This window comes from Bufo gargarizans, chromosome 5 (assembly GCF_014858855.1).
Source record: "Bufo gargarizans isolate SCDJY-AF-19 chromosome 5, ASM1485885v1, whole genome shotgun sequence".
Classification (NCBI taxonomy): Eukaryota; Metazoa; Chordata; class Amphibia; order Anura; family Bufonidae; genus Bufo; species Bufo gargarizans.
The window spans coordinates 15,800,176-15,825,779 of NC_058084.1; the positions used below are offsets into that span (position 1 = coordinate 15,800,176).

The 25,604-nt window shown below is 48.7% G+C and overlaps 1 protein-coding gene across 2 annotated transcripts in view; it reads right to left on the bottom strand.

Moving 5' to 3' along the window:
* The window catches only part of PTP4A3 (protein tyrosine phosphatase 4A3), a 65,417-nt gene extending 40,332 nt beyond the window's left edge, over positions 1-25,085 (bottom strand). Inside the window, exons 1-2 of one of the 2 annotated variants that reach the window (XM_044293778.1) lie at positions 24,994-25,077; positions 981-1,014 (exon numbers count right to left, since the gene is read on the bottom strand). The gene's annotated coding sequence lies outside the window, so the exon portion shown is untranslated. Of the gene's footprint in view, positions 1-980; positions 1,015-24,993 lie in introns of both variants that reach the window. The other variant, XM_044293780.1, reaches the window with a different exon arrangement.
* Between the last annotated feature and the right edge of the window lie 519 nt (positions 25,086-25,604).

Below are 25,604 nucleotides of genomic sequence, written 5' to 3' on the forward strand. Positions count from 1 at the left end.
ATCGGCCAGGGAAACACGTTCTGTGTGTCGGCTGCATCACCGGGGCCAACCACGGACCACCGCAGTCATGTATGATCCAGTCAGTTCGGATCTGATCACGGAGCTACTGCAGGGCCCATCATCATGTGGGTACAGTACCGCAGAGCCGTGGTCCGATCAAGACTGCCTGGATCATAAATTACTAGGGTACCGTCACTTCGGGTCAGGAAAGTCCAGGTCGGCACCAGAGACGCGGCCGACACACAGAGTTTATTCTGTGCTGCTGTGGACTCTGCTCCTCCCACAAGACCAGCACACTCCTCTCCTGAAATCCTCTGTTCTGCTGTGGACTCTGCTCCTCCCACAAGAGCAGCACACTCCTCTCCTGAAATCCTCTGTTCTGCTGTGGACCCTGCCCCTTGCACTAGGTAACCCTCAGTCTGTGTCCTCTCCAAAAGACCAGCACACTCCTCTCCTGAAATCCTCTGTGCTGCTGTGGGCCCTGCTCCTTCCACCAGGTAACTCTCAGTCTGTGTCCTCCTCACAAGATTAGCACACTCCTCTCCTGAAATCCTCTGTGCTGCAGGGGAACCTGCTCCTTCCAGTAAGTAACACCCAGTCTGTGACCTCCTCACAAGATCAACACAATCTCCTTAAAATACTCTGTGCTGCGGGGAGGACCCTGGTCTTTCCACTTTAAAACTGTAGATAGCGACCTTTTACTCGTCCCCCCCCCCCCCCGACCACATCATGGCTCCGAGTGGACAGGTCTAGATGTGGCCCAAGGACAAGAATGGCGCAAATAAAATAAAAAAGCAGCCCTCTTGCACTAACTTAACTCAACCTGTTCAACTGCAGGGGTGTCCGTGTACCAAAGCCAAAACACTGTGGGCGGTCAATAAGGGGTTAAAGGGAAACTACGACAACAAGACGTTTTACTCCCTATAGACAGTAAGTATTGAACGCTGAAGGAAACCTATAAAACCATGACGATCACTTACCGACCAATGTCCCGTCCTGAAGCTCCGAACCTCCCTGTAACAGATAAAGAAGCACAAAGCCTCGTCACTGACCGATACAGTGTACCGCAATAATCTACAAAGTGTCAGCGACCAAGAACCGCTTAAAGGGGCGGCCTCATCGCAAAGCAGTGGATTAGGCATTTCTAGGGTCTACAAGCAAAGTTGTGTCCGCGGGGGCCCCGTCACAACGCTAAGATGATGCCACCTTCTGTGTTCCCAGCACAGTGCAATGCCCCATAGTGTCTGTATGGCAGGTAGGTGCAGCACCTGCTGTAAGGTGAATGGCGGATACAGTAACAATCCGGCAGAGCGGTGAGCGCAGCACATGATCCCCATTAAAGCCTTGTCTGCACTGGATACCATTGTGCAGGACAGGCTACGGACAAGGCAACTGCCTCTGAATGGAAACTAGAGAGTGTTCTCATAAACCGACAGCAAGCAGAGATCTTGAAAACCGTAAGGAATTATGAAATGAAATTTATTTGAAAGTTGTAGAATTTTTCACAGAGATTTAAAGGGCATCTGTCTGCAGTTCTGTCCCTATGACACCGGCTGACCTGTTACATGTGCGCTCGGCAGCTGAAGGCGTCCGTGTTGGTCCCATGTTCATATGTGTCCGCATGGCTGAGAAATATGATGTTTTATTATGTGCAAATGAGCCTCGAGGAGCAACGGGGGCGTTACCATTACACCTAGAGGCTCTGCTCTCTGTGCAACTGCCGCTCCCTGCACTTTGACAGGACCAGACAATGAAAACATCACCACATCTGGTCCTGGCAAAGTGCAGAGGGAGCGGCAGTTGCAGAGAGAGCAGAGCCTCTAGGTGTAATGGTAACGCCCCCGTTGCTCCTCGAGGCTCATTTGCATATAATAAAACATCATATTTCTCATCAATGCGGCACATATGAACATGGGACCAACACAGCTGCCGAGCGCACATGTAACAGGTCAGCCGGTGTCATAGGGACAGAACTGCGGACAGATGGACTGTTCATCTAAAACCCCTTTAAGAAACTGGAGGAACTTCATTAGTTAAAGGGGTTTGTGGGATTCAGAATCCTGATGGCCCATACTTTAAGACAGGGCATCGATATCATATTGGTGGCGGTCCGACCCCCCCTCCCCCCCCAAGTTAGCTGTTTGTAAGGGCCGCAGCGCTCTTCACTGTATACCAGGCGCCGCGCATCGAGCAGTGGCTAAATTGCGTGCAGAAAGGAAGCGTGATATCAGCGGCTATCAATTTTAATATTGTAATCCCAGAAAACCCCAAAAAAAAAAAAAGTCTATGTGCGTTATCGCGGTCCCAGCGACCAGTGAGGCAGATGCTTTTTCCCCATAGTGTGCAAGCCCGACCACCGCTGATGGATTCAAGGGTGGTCATAGCCATGGAAACGAGAAGTGCATAATGTGATGGAAAAATAAATCAAGCTGAAGTGAGACAACTCCTTTAAGGGTTAAACCTATCAGCTATACACAGAAAGAGGGATAAGTTCCTGATCGGTGAGGAGTGGACGGCTGTGACCCCACTGATAATGAGAACCGGATACTACACCCCCAGAATTCAAAGGAGCGGTAGTCAAGCGAGCTGCGGCTCCGTTCATCTTTACGGAGCTACTTAAGACTATGGCGCTTGGCTGTCTCTGGCAGCAGCAGCGCACATGTATCCGCCACAGGCCCCTATCCTCGTGATAGTCGGGGACCCCAGGATTCGGGCCTCCACCGATCACACACTCCTGCGGATACGGGAAAGGTTAACCCTTGAAGATTCACAGCTTTTCCAGGAAATTCAGATTTCAGCTTAGAAGAGCTATGAACGCAGTCCTCTGGAATCAGGTAATATACCAAGGAATATTCCTGCTGGATCCACACAAACCGCCGCTCCAGCAGCGTCCCCTCAGCACACGTGGACAGCGCGCACCCAGGCGTCGGTATACTTTTGCTCCTGATGTACATTCACTTTCAGCTGCAATTCTCTGCAGTTCAGTCATTATAAACCAAGGAAAAATGTGCAGGAAGCTTTTGAAATCTTCAGATGCCCCGCAGCACAGCTCACATTCCCACACAGAGCGCCGTGAAAATCACCGCAAAGCGCTCAAAGCCAAGAAGAGTCACATACATATACAAAAGGTAAAACTGCGACCCTGACATCAGCCGATGAGAACCTACTGCCAATGACTGCCGAAAATACTCAGTGCTACATGACAATACTCCTGTCTGTGCAGAGAGCAGTATTACAGTAGTTATATTCCTGTAGACAGGAGGCAGTATTATAGTAGTTATATTCCTGTACACAGGAGGCAGTATTATAGTAGTTATATTCCTGTACACAGGAGGCAGTATTATAGTAGTTATATTCCTGCACACAGGAGGCAGTATTATAGTAGTTATATTCCTGCACACAGGAGGCAGTATTATAGTAGTTATATTCTTGTACATAGGAACAGTATTATAGTAGTTATATTCTTGCACATAGGAGGCAGTATTATAATAGTGCCTCCTATGTACAAGAATATTACTATTATAATACTGCCTCCTATGTGCAAGAATATAACTACTATAATAGTGCCTCCTATGTACAAGAATATTACTATTATAGTAGTTATATTCTTGTACATAGGAGGCAGTATTATAGTAGTTATATTCTTGTACATAGGAGCAGTATTATAGTAGTTATATTCTTGTACATAGGAGCAGTATTATAGTAGTTATATTCTTGTACATAGGAGTAGTATTATAGTAGTTATATTCTTGTACATAGGAGCAGTATTATAGTAGTTATATTCTTGTACATAGGAGGCAGTATTATAGTAGTTATATTCTTGTACATAGGAGCAGTATTATAGTAGTTATATTCTTGTACATAGGAGCAGTATTATAGTAGTTATATTCTTGTACATAGGAGCAGTATTATAGCAGTTATATTCTTGTACATAGGAGTAGTATTATAGTAGTTATATTCTTGTACATAGGAGCAGTATTATAGTAGTTATATTCTTGTACATAGGAGGCAGTATTATAGTAGTTATATTCTTGTACATAGGAGCAGTATTATAGTAGTTATATTCTTGTACATAGGAGCAGTATTATAGTAGTTATATTCTTGTACATAGGAGCAGTATTATAGCAGTTATATTCTTGTACATAGGAGCAGTATTATAGTAGACACATATTTGAATACAGAGTACAGTAGTGCAGTGTTGGTTCACTAAGCAGAATACTCTTGTGCTCAGTACGGTTGTCACTGCCTCGCTTCAGTCCACTTGTTGTCCTGAATTATAAAGTGATACAGTGAAAATAAAAAATAAAATAAAACACCCGAGTCTGATGAGATACTGGGGAAACGTAAACAAGATTTCCTAAACTGATTAGGCAGCGAGTCCTTGGGAGGATTTTAAAATTTGTATATTAGGAATTCATAAGCAGCAATCATAAAAGGATGACATACTACCCCCCTGTACTGGGAATCCAGATGGTGTGTGCCTCAGCGAGGGGAATCGCGTCAGCGCGGCTATAGATACCCTCACAGCCTCCCGTTTGCTGGGCACATGTATTTTTATGTCAAAATAAATAGTAGAGGTCTTGGCTCGCTCTTTGCTTTGGAGACCCCAAGCGTTTTCTGGCAACCTTCAGAGCAGCGAGGACAGACTCTTTCAGTACACAAGCCAATTCACCAGCCGCTGATCACGACAGAACCTGACCTGGGGTTTAGAGCTCGGGACGGTCCAGCCATCTCTCAGAGTTCCTGTGTGAACCATGAAAAGTTCTGCTGCCAGACGAGGAGGCTCAATATTTCCCAGGAACCTAGAAGTTGGTTCATTTTAACACTCAATAAAAAACACACAAATATATATATATATATATATATAGAGAGCGAAAAGTCAAAGATAAAAGGGAACTAAGAGTCCAAAACAGATCAGAACCCAACAACTAGAGGAAGTCAATTAACATGGAAACATATGGTCAAATTATACAATTTACACTGAATATTAGTGGCCAGAGTCCACAGATCAGCTGTAGTCAATATGTGGCCTGATATTAGCTGCAGCCATCACAACCAATACCATGCTGGGACTTGTAGTCATTCAACAGCTGCAAATGTGAGGAACCCAGACATGAGCAAACCAAGCAAAGTGCTCATGTACATAGGAGCAGTATTATAGTAGTTATATTCCTGTACAGAGGAGCAGTATTATAGTAGTTATATTCTTGTACATAGGAGCAGTATTATAGTAGTTATATTCTTGTACATAGGAGCAGTATTATAGTAGTTATATTCTTGTACATAGAAGGCAGTATTATAGTAGTTATGTTCTTGTACATAGGAGCAGTATTATAGTAGATATATTCTTGTATATAGGAGGCAGTATTAAAGTAGATATATTCTTGTACATAGGAGGCGTATTATAGTAGTTATATTCTTGTACATAGGAGCAGTATTATAGTAGTTATATTCTTGTACATAGGAGCAGTATTATAGTAGTTATATTCTTGTACAGAGGAGCAGTATTATAGTAGTTATATTCTTGTACATAGGAGCAGTATTATAGTAGTTATATTCTTGTACATAGGAGCAGTATTATAGTAGTTATATTCTTGTACATAGGAGGCAGTATTATAGTAGTTATATTCTTGTACATAGGAGCAGTATTATAGTAGTTATATTCTTGTACATAGGAGGCAGTATTATAGTAGTTATATTCTTGTACATAGGAGGCAGTATTATAGTAGTTATATTCTTGTACATAGGAGCAGTATTATAGTAGTTATATTCTTGTACATAGGCAGTAATCTAATAGTCATTGTCTTTCCCATAGTGGTCATTATAATGGCATTAATAAAAATACAAGAATAATGGAGTAAATTAAGGGCAGTGTTAACACTATAAAGTACCCGGTTGACTACATAATAAAGTAAAAGTGAGAAATGACAACTGATTATAAAATTAATGCTTTACACAGGACTATTGTCTGGCAGATTATTGGGAATGAACATTCATATGAGCGTTCGTTCCCCTGTAACGGTGCCACCAATCACCCAATGAACAAGAAAATTGTGAAATAATGGTTTATGCGGACACCAAAATCATTGTTTCTGGGCAGAAGATCGTGCTGCATAAACAGCGACCTGCTAGCCAGAAACAATGCATCTATACAGGGAGGAGCGACTGCAGCCATGGCCCCTTGTCTCCACACAGTGGAGGCGATTGCTGCCTGTAAACGCATCTCGCACCTCCTCTGATGAGCAGGCAATTATCTGGAAGGAAAGGTTCCTTCCCAATCATTGCCTGCCCAGTTGGCGTGTGTAAATGCAACATTATATCTAGTGAGGGACAGACCGCAAGTTGTACACTTTACGGGCAATGGCTGCTGGAAATTGCACAGATCAGCTTCTCATTGCACAGGCGGACTGAATGTTGGGGGCTGGGGAGGACTTCAAAGGCATTCCAAGTATCTGGTGAGGATGAAGTGGGAATTACAGGCACAATGCCGGCCCCTCAAAGACCAGCTGCCGACTAAGAGCTGGGTATAATGCCCGGCCGGAGAACACTGGCCCACATTCCAAGCCTTTCTCCGCATCAAAGACGTTTCTCTTCCTTTCTCTATTCACACTTAAGAGATATGACTGTGGCACCGGAAAGACCAGCATATTACAGGAGGCGTGCCGACACAATAAGGAGGCATTCACACACTGCGGTAACTGGCTGCCGCATTCCACGGTGTTCAGGCATTCTTTACAATATGTGCCGCCGCCACGCAGAAGACAGACAACGGGCAGTGTCGAGAGCTGCCAACTTTGGAGTCTTCATGTTGGGTCTGCAGGTCTACCTCCAGGAACTAAAGACTTCTGGCTGATTAACCTCGTACCACGGTGAAGCCGCTCCGCAGAACACAAAACTTAGTGAAGTCAAGCATTGGAAAAGCTTTTAATGACTATGGTGAAGGTAGAAGGAACAGTCGTGACATGACACTCAGGAGGTCCTACGAAGCTCAGCAAGAAGGTACTGTGGAAACCAGAAGTCTACAAATGCTCCTCAACATGGACACGGCAGCACCAAGAAGTAAAAGTTGGGGAATAGTGGAAATCAAAGGATCGACAGACACGTTAATGATAAAAAAATGGAAACAAAAACATTCAGTATTGAGCACCACCTGCAGAAATACGCACATGCCATCAACACGTTATAAATGGTTGTCTGAGGAATGTTCTGGAATGCTGAATGCACTCGGACACATAAATCATCAAGATCTGCTGCTGGCAGCCACCTTTACCATTGCCGACCGATGACGTCCCAGACGTGCTTGATGGGAGACCTGTCCGGAGATGCTGCAGGCCATCGTAGCACATTGAGGCCATGCAGACGGCTCACCGGCGGCCTGGCGATGTCCTGATGAAAAACGTCTCATCTCTCGCTCCATTCAGGTCTACAGGACTGCTGGAGATTGGCGAGTTACGCGCTCCGCTTCTCTTGGGAAGTCCGAACCGGACAATATGACGTTTATGGAATAGCAAAGCAACATGCCAAAACTCTGGAGTCTCACAAGCTACAATGGAAAGAAACCTTGCATAGTTAGGATCTGTCTAGCTACTGGAGCAGAACCAACGTGATCGTGATACGACACACCGGTCAGTTGTGAGAAATCCGATACCGAAACCTCACGTGTCAGAAAATGACATTCGGGGTGTCCGAGGCTGGGAGCGGCCATCAGCGTTCATTTTCAGAAGTGACAGCAAAGCAAGAACTCTTGGGAATCCTACATTATAAGGGTCCATTCACCCGTTCGCAAAATGGGTGCGGAACAGATCTAGACCCATCTATTTTCAACTGGGCCGCAAAAGATGCGGACATCACAGTGTGCTGTCCGCATCCGCACTTCCGTTCCGCAAAAAAAATAGAACATGTCCTATTCTTGTCCGCAGACACGGACAAGAAAAGGCATTTCTATTTAAAGTGCTGGCCATGTGAACGGACCCTAAACCGTTCCCTGCTAAGGGGTCATCAGCTCTGGACAACGCATTTTCAGGTGGCAGGTTTCCTGGCCTCTCAGCATTGGATCCATGGATTGCAATGAGACCCCAGTGCTGTCGGCTCATGCCTCCGTATGACTTATCGGGTAATAAAAAAGGACCCCACAAACGGTTCCTGCACCACCTAGTCCTGGTCTCCTTTCAGGTTCCAGTAGCCCTCGTCAACAATGTCAATGGTCTTCGGGCACAATCGGTGGAATTTCTGCCCTTAACTAGCCGGAGATGGCCCCTAGAATTTAACGCAAATCCCTAAGCTAAATACTGGGGAGACCATGGCAGCATTAACCTGTGATGTAACTTTTTGTGATTTAAAAAAAAAAAAACTTTTTATTTTTATTATTGATGTTCTACGAGAACTGGCTACGAAAAAAAATTAAACTGGATAAGGGTCGAGCAAGTTAAATTTCAACCGAGCATGTGCTGACTGAACGAGTGATCGGCAGACGGCTATAGAAGGTGTATGGACACCTCAAGTCTTGAAGATATCACCGACACAAGCCGACAAGTGATACTGGACTTGCTCTTAACCAATGGAAACCCCAAACAGTGGAGGGACCCCCCCAAAGACCTGGGCCCAGAGAACATGGCTCCTGATCTGATTCTTCCAAGGTGTCCAGCACAATCCGTCCTTTGCTGGTTTAGATTGTCACATAATCTGCAAGGTAAGGAATGTTTCATGGGGGCAGGAAACCTGCCAACGACATAGACTAAATTTACCAGCTGATGTGGCCTTTCCAGCCCGACCCCAGTGCAAGGGTAAGAATCCAGCAGCGAACAGGACAGCAGCAGCTGGGTGTGTGCGTCCGATATTCCTGCCCCAACTGCTCTCGTATGCTCGGCCCTCCAAGGTCACAGACAGGGTGAAGACATCAGCAAAGTCAAGGGAAAAAATGGGTCTTACGCAAATATAAAATCCACACCGTGCGGCGGAGGGAGAAACGGCAAGTCCTTGGTGAGGAGATGTTGTGGGTGGCAGGCTGGCTCATGGGAACAAGTCTCAGTCCTCTGCCGCAGCTGGAGCGCCCCCCCCCCCCCCCAAATCACCATTTGCTCTCTGGTCTTAGAGGGGATTCAAAAGTTTGCCTTACCCACCAAAACTCGCAGCACTCCTAAGGCTACTTTCACACTAGCGTTTCTGCTGGATCCGGCAGGGTTTAGCAAAAACGCTTCCGTTACTGACAATACAACCGTCTGCATCCGTTAAGAACTCCATTGAAAAAGACAATGGGGGACGGATCCGTTCTTTATTGTGTCAGAGAAAACGGATCCGTCCGCATTGACTTGCATTGTGGGTCATGACGGATCCGTCTTGCTCCGCATCCAATGACTGAAAGAAAACCGCAGCGTGCTGCTCTCCGGTATGAGAATGCAACCAAACGAAACAGAATGCATTTTAGAGCGCTCCGTTCTGTTCAGTTACGTTTTGTCCCCATTGACAATGAAATAGGACAAAACGGAAGCGTTTTTTTTTTTTTCCAGTATTGAGACCCTATGACGGGTTTCAACACTGGAAAATAGAAACGCTAATGTGAAAGTAGCCTGAGTTTACTAGACACTTCTCCACTGCACCAACTAGCACGTTAGGGTTGTTTTCGTCTTTGTGGCCGTTATGTGGGACATACCCTTAAAAGGGGTTATCCAGGGCTTAAAAGGGTTGCCTCACCTCAGACATTGGGGGCATACTGCTAGGATATGCCCCCAATGTCTGATAGGTGCGGGTCACATGCTCGATGCGCCCACCTTCTCTTTGCTGGCTCTGTTCTAACGATAGCTGAAGGTCCCAGAGAGGACCTGCTCCTATCTGACATTGGGGGGGGAAATATCCTAGTGATATGCCCCCTATGTCTGAGGTGAGATCCCTTTAAAGGGAGTCTGTCAGCAGATTTACCCCTTTTTAACAGTTGCCATTATGCTGTAGCCGCAAAACAGACGATTAACACAGTACCTTGATACGCTTTGGTGGACATTTAAATCTGCCAAAAACGAACTTTGATGAGGGCTCGCAAGTGCCCAGGGCGGAGTCCACCGTGTTGGAGCCCAGGCAGCTCTGCCTCTTCGGCTCTTATCCCCGCCCAGCCTCCTCCTCTGCTCGCCTATCTGTTGTCTCTCCCCCTCAGCGAGATCCCGCGCCGACGCGATGACTTCCTTGGTCGGGGCATGCGCATAAGCTACTGCGATGCCGTGTCAGCAATGGGCATTGCAGTGCGCATGCCCCGGCCAAGGAAGTCATCGCGTCGGCGCGGGATCTCGCTGAGGGGGAGAGACAACAGATAGGCGAGCAGAGGAGGAGGCTGGGCGGGGATAAGAGCCGAAGAGGCAGAGCTGCCTGGGCTCCAACACGGTGGACTCCGCCCTGGGCACTTGCGAGCCCTCATCAAAGTTCGTTTTTGGCAGATTTAAATGTCCACCAAAGCGTATCAAGGTACTGTGTTAATCGTCTGTTTTGCGGCTACAGCATAATGGCAACTGTTAAAAAGGGGTAAATCTGCTGACAGACTCCCTTTAAATATCGATGACCTAACCTTGGGATACGTTATTAAAATCTGATCAGTGGCGGTCCGGGTGCCAGCACCCTCTCCGATCAGCTGTTGGAAGGGCCTCTACCTCAGTCTCTGATGTCACATCTACCAGTCTTACTGCCGTCAGTCCCATTCAAGTGAATGAGATGAACTGCAGTACCAAGCGCAGCCACTATACGAAGGACGGCGCTGTGGTTGGTATACTATTGAGAGCCCTAAGCCTTAAAGCCCCAGTTGATTGGAGGGGAGCTGATGGAGGGGAGCTGAAGGTCAGACCCCATTGTTCAGAAGTTGATTGCCTACCCTGAAGATAGGTCATTAATATTGCTGTTGGTCCAGCAGCTTAAGGGGATGTCCACATCCGCTTTTGGGATCCAGCAGACTGTTCTGGCGGAGGAACAACCTGCTGGATTTCACCGTATCCGGCCTAGCCAGATAGTGCCGGGAGCCACCGGATCCCCATTAACTATAAATAATAAATGCCGGGTTTGGGTTGGACAAATACCGCTACATGCAGCTGACATTTATGCCGCCACGATCTGCTAATGCTGGCGAGACCCGAATGTTAGGCTGGGCTGGATGCAGTTTTGAAGCCAAAGCCAGGAATGGGTTGCGAGTAGTGTTTTGCGAATCGGGTTCGGATTTCTGTATCCAAACCAGATTCTTTTAAAATCTACCTTAAAGGGGTAGGATTTGTCCCCTTTGTCTGATAGGTGTGGGTTCCAGAGGTGGGACCCACACCTACACTGAGAACAGAGCCCCGAAAGTGGTGGAGGGCAGCTGCCCTCCATTCATTTCTAAGGGGCCGCCGAAAATAGCCGAGTGCTGGCTCAGCTATTTCCGTCGGCCCCATAGAAATGAACAAGAGCGGTGGCCGAGCAAGTGCAGTGCGCTCCCATTCACTACTACGGGAAGAGTGCTTGGTGGTGGCCGGACCTGGGGAGACCCTCCCCACTCTGGCTAGGATATGCCCCCACTGGAATACCCCCTTAATGTGGGCTCCTCATTACTGTAAAACGTATGTCCTCCGCGGAGGTCTTTCTGAAGTTTCTGCAAAGATTGCAAGACTTACATTGTCTCACTTCTATCACTCTGTTAATGAGGCACATAGAGTTCGGCTTAGTATTTTGATGCAGTAAATGCCATAGAAGCGAGATGAAGAAAATCTCGCGATATATATTTCTGCAGATGAGTCCTCTGGTCATGATCGCCGGCTTTGGATCCAAAAACCTGAACATTGAAACCTAGCCTTAAAGGGCGTTATCCAAGATGTGCAGCCATCCGTGTGGTCGCCTCTTCTTGACACGTGATCTCGGCCAGGGGTTAAAACCTGCAGCGAATGCGCAAGTCTGAATCTCTCGCTAGCGCTTTGGCAAGAGATTCAGAGTCAAGCTTGCGCTGCAGGTTGTAATCTCAGGCTTGGATCACAAGCCCAATGTATGGCACATGATCCTGGAAGTGGAGGTCGCACAGGATTGTGACGCATCTTGGATAACCCCTTTAAACCATAGGGATCAGCTGTAATCACTGATGAACGCAGGTGGCAGCTACGCATTTTCCCTACAGTGGCCACTGCAGGAGAAATATGGTATTACACCACGACAAATGAGTCCTGAAGATCTGGCTAATATACACGGGAGCCTTGACAGGGTGACATACATCACCCTGTATGACGAAGACTACATCCTCCACATTCCTAATATGTTGGGGTCTTCTGCACCATAAAAAAATACAGCAAACAATCAGATATGCCTGACATTTTCCCCTACAAGTACTCTTCGGTGAATCGGGACAGGCGCTCCCTCGCCTTTTTCCTCAACCCTGCTACATTTTAAAAAGGTACAGAACTTATTTAAGGTGGAAAAACCCCCAAGTAAAATGCAGATGCATGTATTCAACCGAACACAAACTCCCAAATCTCGACTGAAGAGATCCATCCAACTGCCAAAGCTCAAGGCAGAAATGAGCAAAAGCCAATACAATCCTGAAAAGGATATTAAAATGTGTTTCTCTTCTTCCATATCCTTTCCATAAAGTAAAACTTGGATATTTCTGACCCAAGGTAAACCATCCTGTGCCAAGTCGCTCTTACACTTGGCTGCGACTGGCAATGTCAATAAGCGGAGCTCCAGTAAAACTGGATGGTCCTGAGCTCCGGGGCGACCCCCATTAACACTGCATTCCATCGGTGGCATGGCATGTTACACAAACACAGCTTTTATAATGGACATGGGAACAGTAAACCTCCGGGGCCTGTGAGAAAGCTCCGCAACGTACAAAAAGACTGGGAAAAAGCAAGCAACGATCTGCAGACAGAACCAGATCTGCAGCAGGACATGAAGGCCTCCTGTGCTGTCCAACCATGGGGACCCTGGAGGTAATGGACCCTACAGCGCATGACCCCGAAGGGTGGAGGGTCTAGAAGGAAGGAGGAGAAGTGTATGTCCTTACTTTACATTTGTACCTGACGCCCTTTAGCCCCGTTCAGTGGAGATGACCCACACGTGGCCACCGGCTGTATGTCCAGTATGAAGGACATGGTAAGAAATGACATGTCCATTATCAACTCCATGCACGAATGAAGACGTCAAATGACCTATGGTGCAAATTAACATTAAAATCAATGGGATTAGGATATTTTCTTTCGCGACGCTTTTTGGGCCAAAATCCTTGTAAAAAAATCATGGGACTTAAAGGGGCAGTCTTTTGACTCAATCAATAGGATATGCTATCACTTTATGATAATGGGGGACTGATCCAGTGCTGCACCCTCCTCGCTGGGTTTCTCTGCAGAGCAGCACTCTTGGTCACCCGATGTACAGGGGACCCCACTATGGCCCCTTTCACGCAGAGCTACGTTTGCCGTGCATGGGGGGGGATGGCTGGGAAAGACGATGAAGGGGATGCAGGTCTACACCAGTGCCGCCGCCCCGTCATTCTTGGGGTCCGACCTAGGGCATCTCCAACGTTCCTAAGAATGAAGTGAACGGGGCCGAGCACGATATCGAGCACTGCTATACAATGTACGGCAAGAGCCCCGCTGCCTTCTTAAACAGCTGATGGGCAGAGGTCTTGGGTGTCGGACCCCCACCGATCAGATACTGATGACCTATCTTGAGGTCATCAGTATCAAAATATGGGAAAACCCCTTTAAGTTATCCTTTATCCACAGAGTACAGGATAACCATTAAATCGGTGGAGGTCCTACCGCTGGGACTCCCATTGATCATGAAAATGGGGGGGGCGCAGTACCCAGCGGAGAACCTCCAAAATGAACAAAGTGGCCGGTCTGGCATGTGCTCGGCCGCTACATTCATTTCTAGGGTTGGTCCAGTTTTTGACAGCCGAGTACAACGTTACAGATCGGGGAACAGGTAAATATATTTTTTTGCGAGGGGCCCGGCATATGGGAGAGCTTTTTATACTCTTGGATAACCCCTTTAATATAAAACGGAATTCCCCATTAATTCCAAGGGGAACTGTGTAGTGCCTCATTTCTCCAGTGGTGGCGCTGTGCGGGAGGTCGACACTTGTTGTCGGGTCCCCCTGCAGATGATCACTGTCAGTAGATCCTTATAACAAAAAATAAATAAAAAATTGTCAAAAGTGGAGAACCCCAAATGAAATTGTAGGTCCTAGTGGTGGTGAATGATGTCTGCATGGATGCTGCTACGTAAAGGTGGACGCACACCGTCAACTGCCGACCCCTCCACACACGTGCATGCTCAGCTTAGAACCTCCGTTGCAGGCTTTTCTGCTGTGAGAGCAATGGATTGGGCATGTTTAAGTACAGTAGGACTGATCTTTCTTTCCTCCGACATCTGTTGCGTCAAGGATTCTGATGAAACTAGCCACCTGTCCTCTAATGTGTACAGACCCAGTACATGCGGCTCCGTCCTCCCCGGCCGGGGGTCATTGCCCTGATTTGCAGGTGAATACACCTACGTAGTGGTGCAATAGATCACTGGGAAAAATAAAAAACAAAAGGTCATTTCTCTTCCACAGAAGACAGGCTGTTATTTTGCAGGACGGCGATCGTGTGGGAAAGGCAGCAGCGCGTTCCGTGTTCTAAGGCGTCGTCGTCATCTAAGAGCACAAAAGTCTGAAACCGTTCTGTAAAAACAGCCATTACCAGATTCACGCGGAGAGGAACAAGGCGATTCACCGCCGCAACATATAATCACCTAATCGCTACGTCGTAATTACACCGAACAGAGCCTGACGGGAGACCGTACCGCGGCCGCACGCGTCTCTGCTCACCAGGAGGTCAAACCCGAGGGCTTATTATTCACGGCCATCCTGTCCAATGTCAAGTTTATATTTTGGACTTTTTGACAAGGCAAAAAATAGCGCCCCCCATACTTTAGGTTTCATTATAACAGTCTTTCTGCGACTTACATTTGGCCAAACGTAACTACATAACCTGAGCCGAAAACTTTGCTAGAAAGGGATACCCAGCGATCCCGGGGTGTCCGCTGCTCACACGCAGCCAATCACTGGCCGAGGGGGGGGGCGCTGACTGGCTGAGCTGGCTGTCCCTGTGCGTTGAGAGCGGACCAGGAAGGAGAGACCAGGCCTAGACATCATCCCCTTTAAAAGGTGTTTTTTATATATATATTTTTTTAAATGCTGTGTCTACGCGGTATCCGTTGTATCGCTCTTTTACGACCACTTCCTTGCATTTTTTTAATCTCTTGGCGTTTATTTCAAATCACAGTATGGTCTGGGTGTGGAATTTTTGGGTCCAGTCTACAAAAAAATAAACATTGTATGGCTGCACCTTAAAAGTGGCTTTACATTAGGGGTGGGCAATATATGCGATATGAATCTGTGCAACGATACAGATTTTGTCCATATCGCATATATTGCCGGACCGCGATATGACCACGGAGCTGTAGCGAATTGAAGAAGCTTCTCACCGCCTGTTGGCTGACGCTATGTGTGACGTCAGGTCCCGCCCAATGCATGCTGGGAAGAAGACGCGACACCTGCGGACTGCCGAGCACCCTGCAGGAAAGGTAAGTATAGCAATCCTTCTGGGGTGGGGGATCTATTTGCAAAGGATGGCCATGGGGCTGATGGCACTGCCTCTGAGGGACGATCATGTATGATGATGATGGCAAATTCCATGGGGCTGATGGCACTGCCTCTGAGGGCCAATCATGTATGATGAAGGCAAATGCCATGGGGCCGATGGCACTGCCTCTGAGGGACAATCATGTATGATGAAGGCAAATGCCATGGGGCCGATGGCACTGCCTCTGAGGGACAATCATGTATGATGATGATGATGGCAAATGCCATGGGGCTGATGGCACTGCCTCTGGGGCAAGTTTTGTAATTTGTATACATACAGAAGAAAATATTATATCGCAATATATATCGCACATGCTTCAAATTATATCGCAATATAGATTTTAGGCCATATCGCCCACCCCTACTTTACATAATATTTTCTCTGATCCTGTTACATGAAAGTCTGTAAAATACTAAATGCTTTACACTGTAGGGGCAGAAACGTGATAAAAAAAAAAAATTTTGGTCATGTAAAAAAAAAAAAATTATGAAAAACAACTAAATACTGTGTGTCATTTTTCACAGTATTTTTTTTTTTTTTTTTTACATGACCAAAGTTTTTGTATCACGTTTCTGCCCCTACAGTGTAAAGCATTTAGTATTTTACAGACTTTCATGTAACAAGATCAAAGAAAAAATAAATAAAAGTCCAGTTTTTAGCACCATTAGGTTACATTCACATGATGGTATCCACAAAATAAGGACGCGGTCTGTGTGCATTGCGCACATTTCTCGGCCCCCATTGTAAAAATGTCTATTCTTGTCCGCAAAATGGAAAAGAATAGGACATGTTCCCTAGTTTGTGGCCACACGCATGCGGGCAGCAATCGGATGACATTTGTGTTCTGTCCGCATTTTTGCAGCCCCATAACAATGAATGGGTCCGGGTGCCATCGCCCAAAAAAAAAAAAAAACACAGAGATTGGACGCGGAGCGAAAATATGATCTTGTGAATGCAGCCATAAAAGAAAAAAAACCTATGTGAATGAAGCCGTGGGGGGGGGTGGTTAGGTTTGATATGAAGTTTATTCTGTTATTTGCTTGTCAGATCTCCGCTCGTCACCAGCGACAAGCACTGAAAACCTCTACTGCTCGCCCCGCTCGCTACAGCGCAAGATTGCGGAAAGCGACTCTCTCCACGGTGGAAGGAAATGTGACATTCCTATAAAGCCGCAGAGCGCTCTGGTCGTGACCACAAGTCATTTATCTGTTCACTTCAAAGACGACGCCCTGTGAGAAATGATGAGTAACACAAGTGAATGCCAAGACACAGAGGAGAACCCGGCGATCCGCCATCATGATGGGGGGGATCCCTGACCGCCTGCAGCCGGGCACAGGTGTAAAGACGTGCCCACATTATTGCCTTCTCTGACACCTGAACGACGAGGCTCGCGGTCACACGTGCAGGTCCGAGACATCAGCAGGCCTGCCGAATAGCGCGCAGATTTGTGCGTCAGACCCCGCACCGTGCAGATCACATGCGATAATACAGCAAAGTGAATGCGATTTACGTGTTTTTTTTTGCGCATATAGCCTTACGTTGCAAAAGATGATGATGGCAGCAAAATCTGCAGAGAAGATGCACAAACTAGCGGCAGAAATTTCCTGAATGTCCCTTTAGGGATATGCTCACACAGTAAGCCCTTTACACCAGAAATCTGCCTAATACCAGACGGGGATCCACGTGCAGTTTAAGGCCGCATGTACACTTCCATTGCCCGGCCACGGACGTATACCGGCCGGCAAAAACAGCGAGTCCACAATACACGGGCACCGGCCGCAAGTATCACGGTTACAGACCCATTAACTTGAATGGGTCCACAATCCGGAAGATCGGTGCAGAACGGAGGCACATAATCCCACGGAGTGCTTCCGTGGGATTTCTGTCCGGGCCTCCGCGCCGCAAAAAAGTAGGGCATGCACTACTTTTAAGCAGTGCACCCCATTTAAGTGAATGGGTCCGTGATCCGCATGTGGCGGCGCTATGGTGCGCAGCACGGGCTCGGCCGGCACAATTCGTGTGCAAGAGGCCTAACCCAATGGTGCGCATCCGCCTGCGCTAACCTGCCGTCTTCCCCGCACGGCATTCACTTCAACAAGTGCCGTTTTGTTTTTAGCGGATTTCAAAACTCCATGGATAAAGCTGCGACACACAATTCCCATTGAAATCAAGTGAAGGTGGTTCGTGGGCGCATTTCAAGAGGATTTACTAGGGGCAGAATCCAAGTGAAAACCCGACTGGCGAGGGTCTGACCTCCGCCACCACGCTGCTGCTACCGTGCAGCGCTGCGGACTTTCGGCATGCGCTCCTGCTGGGTTTCCGCCGGGCCCCTGGGTCAGGTGACAGCTTCATGCAACTCGCATCACAAAAAGTAGCAAATCTGCAAATGTGAACACAGCCTAATGGCCTTGTATCCACAGCGGGGAGACGCGAGCTCCGCTATCCATCAGGCATATACGAAACACCTTGGTGAGGGGAGGGTTGCCACGGAAACAGCCAAATACTGCTTGGGAAGAGAATGCGAGAGCAAGGGCACTGACTGCTAGGTAGTACATGCGGCCATGCACGGAGGACAGACAGACATTAGGGTGGAACAGGACATTATGTCCACCAGTATGACACCCGATTTAAGGACACCTTTTCCCCATCAGAATATGCTGGGGGTTGTAGTTTCGCAACACCTAGAGAGCCACAGGAAGAAGATGGCTGGTCCAGAGTGGTGGGCACCAGTTGTGACACCTCCATTTCTTCCCCACAACACTGCTTGCTTTTTGTGAATTGTGCACCGCAACAGAAACCGTCAGCCAATGATGACGAACACGTAGAGGCTCAGCCAAATGGCACAAAAACTGCATGAGTCACCCAGAAACTAGGTTACTGTGCCTCTGGAGCATCCGGCCGGGGCACGTACCGGCGATACACCCAGCTCACGTCAGGCTCGGCCCGTAAATCCACAAACCTTCAGTGCGCAACCCAAACCTCGTGTGAACCGAGCCTTAAAGGGGAACTCCAACCCCCTAACACTGACGGTTTATCTGGAGGGTGGACCCCGCCGATGCCACAACTCTTTCAGCTTCACTCTGAAGAAGGACCTGTAGGATTGAAAGGGGAGCGGTGGAGGCGCGGCACGAGGAGAACCGGGTGAATTTAGGACAAACGTCAAGGTTTGGCTTGTTTTGTGGAACCAGAAATTGCAGCAGTCTCTCTCCATAGATTTATTTTCTGTTCACTGACAGCAAGCAGTGAGGCCTTGAACACCGAGGAAATGAGACACAAAGGCCCCCGATTTTAAGACCACCGTTCTCTGGAGCCAAACTTATTAAAAAAGTCACAAGCCGCGATATATTTGGTGCATTTTGGACTGTCCTAAAGTGAGAACACTAAATCCACACCTGGCATAGATACGCGCCAAACTTTGTGCCTTTCAGCTAAAAAAACGTTGATGCATCAACCTATTTTTATTGCTATTGAAGAAAAGAAAAACCCGGCTGCCGGTCAGTCCCCACCCATGCTTTACACTGCAGCTCTGCTTCTTCTAAGGCCTCATTCACATCTTCGCTTCAGAGATCTGGCGCAAATGCTAGCTGTCGGCTGTTGCATGCAATGGTTTTTGTTCAGCCGAAAGCTGGCATCTGCATGTCAGAAAAAGGCCGGATCCTTGCCGGACACCATTAGAGTCAATGTGGATCCGGCGGTGAGGATCCAGCAGGATGCTCTGTGCCGGAACAGCCTGACGGATCTCAGAGCTGAGGTGAAGTGCTGGAGGGGGCTTTTGGTGGCATAGTAGCGGCTATGTGGGGCGCCACCCTGACGCAGGAGGTTCACGTTGGGTTAAGGAGAAAGAAATGATTTAGGGCTCATGCACACGACCGTTTCGCGGTCCACAAATTGAGGGTCCGTAAAACACGGATACAGGCTGTGCCCATTTCGCGGAACGGAAGGCCCCTAATAGAACAGTCCTATCTTTGCCCGTAATGCGGACCATAATAAGACGCGTCCTATTTTATTGTGGAACAAACATACGGAAACGGAATGCAGTCATTTCCATTTTTTTTATGAATTATTCCACATATGGGCTGCAAAAAAAACAAAAACGTAACGGACAAAAAACGTGTTCGTGTACATGAGCCCCAATTATGGCTACAGAGAAGCATAATATGGATGGGTTTTCTGTTCATCTTTATGGCCCGAGCGCAGGTTTAACCGACACCAACTCCCAGCACCGCGGGGATCTAAGATGCTGAGAGTTCGGAAGGGTTAAACCTATGGTCAGGTTGTAACTCGTGGGAGTAAGGGCTCATGCACACAAGTGTTTTTTGTCCACATCCGATTCGCAGTTTTTGCAGATTGGATGCGGACCCATCCACTTCAAAGCGCGCTGTCCGCATCCGTATGTCCATTCCGTGGCATATGCAAAAATATGGAACATGTCCTATTCTCGTCCGCATTACAGACAAGGATAGGACCGTTCTATTATGGGCCGGGCGATCCGCAAAATGCACACGGCCGGTATCCATGTTTTGCATTGAGTTCTACGGTAGCAAAGTCTCAACCAAAAATTCAACTGTGTTGCAGTCACAGGGTGTGACCGATGGCACCCGACTGACTAATGTGACCGCTCGGTTTCAGTCACTCTGCCACGTAATATACCGCTACATCCTGACAGCTCCTCGGCCAGCCTTACGAGTACAGCTCTGAGGTCGCCCCAGCCCGAATCGCACCCATTGTGTGACTGGATGCATTTATATGGGACCTGAGAACAAGTCCTGCCTTAGGCGAGGGCTAGTCCGAGGCTGCAGACACAAGGCGTCCCCTGAAGTCGCACAGAGTTTACCGCACATCACACACCCGTCACGACTGCCAAAAAGTAACCAATGCCAAGTGTTCAGTAACCGGGCAGAACACCGCACAATGTACGAGTAAACACTGCATCATGTATGTTAGGGCTTATTCACACGCGGCGGTTATGGAACAGTTTTCCGGTAGTTCAGCGCTCATTTTTAACACCCACAGACTTTTGTCAGAGGGAGCACTACGGAGACACGTGCGTATGGAGACTTACTGTCCGGAAATCATCCAAAAAGTATGCAAATTAGCTCAGAGCACCAGTACCAAGGACCGCCCCCTTGACTATACCCAGACACTACTGCATATCGGCTCCCGAACTACTGGCCTGATGATTCGGAATACAGCAACAAATTACGCATTGGAGCGGCGCCAATTCACAGAGTTTAGCAAGTGACACCCTATAATGCCCAGGCACCACATACAGGTTATGCTTACCCCTCTCCCAGGCACCCGCGTGGCTCCTGATGCCCGTACAGCCGCTGCATCTCCCCGTCACGCGGATCAAAACATCTGGCACCGGGGGGCATCAGGAGTGACGAGGGTGCCGGGGAGAGGGGTAAGGAGTAAGGATAACCTTTCTGAGGTGCCGGGGCATTTTTGGTGTTGGATAATCCCTTTGAAGGTCTGGCCCGTCTTGGACATTGTGGGCATATCGCTAGAATATGCCCCCAATTTCTGATCGGTGCAGGTTCCACCTCAGAACCGAGCCAGCAAAGTGAAATGAATGGGAAGTGCACTGCGCAAGCGCAGCCACCACTCCATCCACTTATATGGGGCTTATGGAAATAGCCAGTGCTCAGCTATCTTCGATAGTCCCATAGAAATTAATGGAGGGCACAGTGCGCCATCCAGCGCTTTGTGGGCTCCATTATCAGTATAGGTGCGGGTCCCAGAGGTGATATGCCCGCAATGTCCAAGATGGGAATACCATAAGGGGTTTTCTGGGTTACAAATGTTCAGGGCCTATCCTCAGATTGGTGGGGGACTGACGCGTATGGAGTGGTGGCATATGTAGAGGTGCCAGGTGCCCCACCAATCTGAGGAGAGGTCACGAATATCTGTGGCCTGGAGAACCCCTTTAAGTCTAACACGTCCGTCTTCTGATACTCTCCGACACCAAAAAGTCCTATTCTGTGACTTTGTGCAGCGGGACATATTCCAGGATAAAGTCACCAGAGATCAAGTCTCCGGGAAACAGAAGCCCCGAGGAGCGGCATCACCAGCAGCAGAGAAGATCCGTGCACCCAGCGCTGCAAGGATGCCCCTGGTCACAGGCTGTCTGGCTAGTGGGAGATACTCTGCAGCGCCCCCAGAGGGGAAAGGAAGCATTACATAAATCACCTGGAAGTCCATGAGCTGTGCAACTTAAAGGTCCTCCTGGGGGGAGAAGCGGGGGCTGCTTCTCAATTTGGATTAAGAATTAAAAAAAACACGGAGGTCCTGGGTATAGTACCCTGCACACTGGCTCGATGGTGGGGACAAGGACATGAACCCCCACAGATCAGGCGCCCCAGCACAGGCAGGACCCCACACTGACAGGCAGGCTGCAGTGTGAACAGCGTCGTAACCTCAGGAGGATTTAACAGGACAGAGGTCAGCGCCCGTCAGGAGGCCGAGGGAAGGTGCGTCACCCACTTATAGGAAGGGGTGAGTCACGGGCTGATGTCACTGGGACATCCACACCGGCCAGCGGCACGAGGCGCTATTGTTGTGGAGGGGCCACCATCTGTTACACTGCCATAATCCAGACAAGTGGCAACAATGTATCAAGGAGCAGCAAGTACCCACCGGATCGTACCATCTATCAGGGAGGGGGAACTGTGGGCATCACATATCTCACGGGAGAGGGAAAGACATGAAAAGTATCGCACATAACAAAATGCGGATTACACGTGTGTAGTACAGGACATTAGACATTTCTCCCTGCCGTGTGGATTGTCACGTGTGACGTCAGCTCTGGGTGATGGTGTCTTGTGTGGATTTCACCCCTTTCACTTGTAGTTCAGGTCCGCACCAAAAACCACAAGTAACACCTGCAGTTTTTGGGGTGGATTTAGTGTGTAAGTAGCATGTGTGTGACTCAGTACATGTATGTATGATATCTGTGTAGCTTGGTATAGGTTACATGTACATGTGTAGATTACATCCATGTAGTATACATGTGACAGTACATGAATGTAATATCAGCATTGCTCAGTACATGCTACATGTATGTAGTATATAGCTCATATGTATGTAGAATTTGATTTGTTCAGTACATGTATGCAACACATCTATGTAGCTTGGGACATGTTACATGTATGTAGTATACATATAAGGCTCAGTACATGAATGTGTTATATCTGCATTGCTCAGTACATGCTATATATATGTAGTGTATAATGTGTAGTTCATTACATGTTACATGTAAGTAGTATGTGTCGTTTTGTACATGTTTGTAGTATGTGTGTTTGGCCCAGTACATGTATGCATATCAGTAGCTTGGTACATGTATGCATATCAGTAGCTTGGTACATGTATGTAGCATATCTGTGTAGTGTGGTCCAGCGCCAGGCATGTAGTATGTGTGGTCCAGTGCCAGGCATGTATGTATGTGCGGTCCAGTGCAGGCATGTAGTATGTATGTGTGGTCCAGCGCCAGGCATGTATGTATGTGCGGTCCAGTGCAGGCATGTATGTATGAATGTGCGGTCCAGTGCAGGCATGCATGTATGTATGTGCGGTCCAGTGCAGGCATGCATGTATGTATGTGCGGTCCAGTGCAGGCATGTATGTATGTGCGGTCCAGTGCAGGCATGCAGTATGTGCGGTCCAGTGCAGGCATGCAGTATGTGCGGTCCAGTGCAGGCATGCAGTATGTGCGGTCCAGTGCAGGCATGCAGTATGTGCGGTCCAGTGCAGGCATGCAGTATGTGCGGTCCAGTGCAGGCATGCAGTATGTGCGGTCCAGTGCAGGCATGCAGTATGTGCGGTCCAGTGCAGGCATGCAGTATGTGCGGTCCAGTGCAGGCATGCAGTATGTGCGGTCCAGTGCAGGCATGCAGTACGTGCGGTCCAGCGCAATGCATGCAGTACGTGCGGTCCAGCGCCAGGCATGCAGTATGTGCGGTCCAGTGCAGGCATGCAGTATGTGCGGTCCAGTGCAGGCATGCAGTATGTGCGGTCCAGTGCAGGCATGCAGTATGTGCGGTCCAGTGCAGGCATGCAGTATGTGCGGTCCAGTGCAGGCATGCAGTATGTGCGGTCCAGTGCAGGCATGCAGTATGTGCGGTCCAGTGCAGGCATGCAGTATGTGCGGTCCAGTGCAGGCATGCAGTATGTGCGGTCCAGTGCAGGCATGCAGTATGTGCGGTCCAGTGCAGGCATGCAGTATGTGCGGTCCAGTGCAGGCATGCAGTATGTGCGGTCCAGTGCAGGCATGCAGTATGTGCGGTCCAGTGCAGGCATGCAGTATGTGCGGCCCAGTGCAGGCATGTAGTATGTGCGGTCCAGTGCAGGCATGCAGTATGTGCGGTCCAGTGCAGGCATGCAGTATGTGCGGTCCAGTGCAGGCATGTAGTATGTATGTATGTGTGGTCCAGTGCAGGCATGTAGTATGTATGTATGTGTGGTCCAGTGCAGGCATGTAGTATGTATGTATGTGTGGTCCAGTGCAGGCATGTAGTATGTATGTATGTGTGGTCCAGTGCAGGCATGTAGTATGTATGTATGTGTGGTCCAGTGCAGGCATGTAGTATGTATGTATGTGTGGTCCAGTGCAGGCATGTAGTATGTATGTATGTATGTGTGGTCCAGTGCAGGCATGTAGTATGTATGTATGTATGTGTGGTCCAGTGCAGGCATGTAGTATGTATGTATGGTCCAGTGCAGGCATGTAGTATGTATGTATGTGTGGTCCAGTGCAGGCATGTAGTATGTATGTATGTGTGGTCCAGTGCAGGCATGTAGTATGTATGTATGTATGTGTGGTCCAGTGCAGGCATGTAGTATGTATGTATGTGTGGTCCAGTGCAGGCATGTAGTATGTATGTATGTGTGGTCCAGTGCAGGCATGTAGTATGTATGTGTGGTTCAGTGCAGACATGTAGTATGTATGTGTGGTTCAGTGCAGACATGTAGTATGTATGTGTGGTTCAGTGCAGGCATGTAGTATGTATGTGTGGTCCAGTGCAGACATGTAGTATGTATGTGTGGTTCAGTGCAGACATGTAGTATGTATGTGTGGTCCAGTGCAGGCATGTAGTATGTATGTGTGGTTCAGTGCAGACATGTAGGACACATATGTGGCATATGATGTGCAGCTCTGTACATGCGTGCAGTGCGGTGAGGTTCCGCACATGTAGTCGGGCGCACCGTATGTCACACGTACAGCACGGCAGACATGCGGGGGCTCTTTGTGGAGGAGCAGGGTGTGAGGAGGAGCAGCGGCGCCTCCACACTCAGCTCCCGCGTTGCTCGGCAACCCCGCAGTGATTCCCCCTCCCCCACCGTCGGTCACCACCCCGGGCGGCCGCCAGCTTACCGTCCACACAGCCGGCTCTCCTGCTCCGCTGCTCGACCGAGGACCTGCGTGCCGATACTGCCTCCCCCGCCACCGAGCAGCCCGCCCCCGACAGCTTACGCCCCTCCCAAACCACGCCCCCCGAGCGATACGCAGACGTCCCCGCTCGTTTCCCTGTGACCACGCCCCTGCAAGGTCTTTGCGACAGGCACGCCACGCCCCCTTGGTGCGCCTAACGCCTCGCCTACGTTTAAGCGCCGCCCATCCCTTGGTAACCCTGGACGCGCTGATTGGGCGAAGCTCCAGTGAAAGCACGTGGGTGTCATGTGACCTGGAGTAGAGGAGCTGTGGACTGTCCTGACGTGACCTGGACACCGGGGAGAGAGGGCGGGAAAGTATCAGCGCCTGGACCACCGGCAGAGGGGCCCCTCCCCCACCGGGCACCTCCAGGAGTGGTGCTACCTTCCGGTGCTCAGGGCAGGGGGCGTCCGGTACGCTGACTGTGGGGGTGTCTACCGTCTGCTCATGGGAAGGCTTAGATACAGCAGACAGTATCACACAGGATAGGATCAGATACACAGCTCAGCAGACAGTATCACACAGGATAGGATTAGATACACAGCTCATCAGAC